At 41.9% G+C, this 2873-nt stretch overlaps 1 pseudogene; it reads left to right on the top strand.

The window, feature by feature from the left end:
- The first annotated feature begins 353 nt into the window (after nucleotides 1-353).
- On the top strand, nucleotides 354-682 carry LOC138077670 (E3 ubiquitin-protein ligase RBX1 pseudogene; annotated as a pseudogene).
- Nucleotides 683-2873: the final 2191 nt, after the last annotated feature.

The following is a 2873-nucleotide window of genomic DNA, read 5'->3' as shown; positions in this document are numbered from 1 at the left end:
GCTTGTGCTTCATGCATCCTGGCATTTCACATGATGTACTCTGCATATAAGTTAAATAAGCAGGATGACAACATACAGCCTTGATGTACTCCTTTCCCAATCTTGAGCCAGTCCATTGTTCCATGTCTGATTCTACATATTGCTTCTTGACATGCATACAGATTTCTCAGAAAGCAGGTAAGGTGGTCTGGTAGTCCCATCTCTTTAAGAGTTTTCCACAGTTTGTTGTGATCCACACAGTCAAAGGCTTTGGTGTAGTCAATGAAGCAGGTTGGTTTTTTTTTTTTTTTTTTAATTCCCTTCATGGTTGAACAAAAAAAGGCAGTGAGGACCACAGAGGGCATGGTTCCAATATGGCAGCAGCTGTGATGGATGTGGACACCCCAAGTGGCACCACGGACAACATGGGCAAGAAGAGCTTTGAAGTGAAACAAGTGGATTGCAGTAGCTTTTGGGGCCTGGAATATTGTGGTTGATGACCATGCCATCTGTGGGAACCACATTATGATCGTTCCATAAAATGTTGAGCTAACCAGGTATCTGCAACTTCTGAAGAGTGCATTGTTGCATCGGGAATCTGGGACCATGATTTCATTTCCACTGCTTCTCCTGCTATCTCAAAACATGGTAGGTGTGTCCACTGGATGGCAGAGAGTGGGAATTCCAAAAGTATGGGCACTAGAAAAGAATTCTTGCAAGTTCAATTGTTTCATTATTCATTTAATGATTCACCCTGTGCATGCTGTCACTTCAGTCATGTCTAACTCTTTGAGACCCTATTGACCATAGCCTGTGAGGCTTTTCTGTTCGTTGGATTCACCAGGCAAGAATACTGGAGTGAGTGGCCATGCCCTCCTCCAGGGGAACTTCCCAACCCAGGGATGGAACCTGAGTCTCCTAAGTCTCCTACCTTGGTTGGCTGGTTCTTTACTACTAGCACTACCTGGACTGTTCCTTAATTATAAAACAGATAGAATTCTGTGTTTGTCTTTTCAGTCTGCTCTTCCTGCAGCCATATTATATGCTGTGTCAAATGAAATCCAACTCCTGTCTATTTGCTACATCTTGTATTTGGAAAAGTGAACATAAATAAAAAGTCCCCTGTTACTAGGTTGGAAAGCCAGCTTTTCAAAGAGAGATGTTTTTTCATTAGAGCCAGAGCAGAATTGTCCTGTGAGCACATTGCTTGTTACAAGGAAGCCTGGTTACTGATGGCAGTCTTGGCAAGTCCCTTCTCTGCTCCAAGGTTTCCTCCTATATAAAGCAGCTTCTAAGAGCTAAATGACATCAGCTGGACGCAGAAAGAGGCTTTATAAACTATAAAGCCACTGTAAAATGTAAACATTTGTATGACGTGTTGCTTTCTCTTCTTAGTTTGAAAAAGTAAATTTGGAAAAAAAATTTATATGTAGTCTTAGCTAGCTAACAGAAATTTATGAACTTGAGTTGAGAATTGATATCATTTAAATTGACTTAATGGGAGAATACAAGTTTCCTTCCCAACTGCCACTCTTTACAATTTCTTTAAAATGTCTTGCCCATAGCAGGAATCACCCTTTCTAAAACTGATTCACTATAGTCATTAACTGAGAAAGTACAGTTTATTGCACTGGCTCTCAAAGTATTGGGGCTTCCTGCTTAGCTCAGTTGGTAAAGAATCTTCCTGCAATGCTGGAGACCTGGGCTTGATTCCTGGGTCAGGAAGATCCTCTGGAGAAGGAAATGGCTACCCACTCCAGTATTCATGCCTGGAGAATCTCGTGCCTGCCAGAGGAGCCTGGCAGGCTACAGTCCATAGGGTCACAAGAGTCAGACACGACTTAGCACTATCTTTCTTTCTTTCTCAAAGTATGGTCTGAGGACTCTTCGGTACCTGAAACACTTTCAGAAGGTTCATGAAATTTCTTTTCCAACTGCCTGGCTGTGTGAGGTCCACTTTTCCTTATATTTCAACCAAAACATGTTCAAATGAAGCTGACAAGAGAGCCCATCTGTCTTCTATTAAATCAGATATAAAAGGCAAAAATGCCACTCTTCTAATGTTTTCTTTTTTGTTTTTAAAAGTTACTTTTAATAAAAAATATGTTGAAAAAAATACAGCAATATTTGGCCTGTGGCCTGTTGTTTTCTACTTTTATTCTAGGCCTTTGCAGGCCTCCACTGCAGGATGCTATGTGGACTATGCCTAGAATTAGACTACCTCACTTCTGCTCACATTCCATTAGCTAGAACTCAATTATCTGAGCATACCTAACTGTAAGGGACACTTGGAAATTTAGTTTTTCTATATGTCCAAGAAAAGGGAATGTGCATTTTGCTGAACATTAGTATTTTCACCTTTGCTTGCTTTTTCTGGTAACCAAATTTTCATCCTCTCCCAGTTTCCCACAATACAGATAATGTATGTGGGATCTAGATAAGGTATGTCCTCTATAACTTATCAGGTGCAGTTTGTCATAGACTTGTCACTATGTACTTAGTGTCCATCCTTAGTGTTCACCAAAAAGAGTAGTTCCATTTGGAAAGGTAAAACAAGGAGACACAGCCATTACCCAGCAGGGGTGGTCCAGATGGGCAAGTGTTGTGAAGGCTCCTAACCCAGAGAGCAGGGGAAGATCTTTGATTCTTCTCCAGTCAGCTGTCTGGAAGGAATTCTTTTGTGCATTTTGCTCTGTGCCCCCCAACTCTATCCTGGGGAATTTTCTTCCTCATTTCTTCTCCTCATTGTCACATCTGAAGTGGGCTGTGCCTTCCTTGGGGATGCAGAGTTTTGTCAGCCCACTGTCTGTTGTTCAGTTGCCAGTCATGTATGACTCTTTGTGATCCCATGGACTACAGCATGGCAGCCCTCCCTCTCCCCCACCATCGCCCAA

This window comes from Capricornis sumatraensis, chromosome 4 (assembly GCF_032405125.1).
Source record: "Capricornis sumatraensis isolate serow.1 chromosome 4, serow.2, whole genome shotgun sequence".
Classification (NCBI taxonomy): domain Eukaryota; kingdom Metazoa; phylum Chordata; class Mammalia; order Artiodactyla; family Bovidae; genus Capricornis; species Capricornis sumatraensis.
This window is presented reverse-complemented; position numbering and strand designations above follow the sequence as displayed.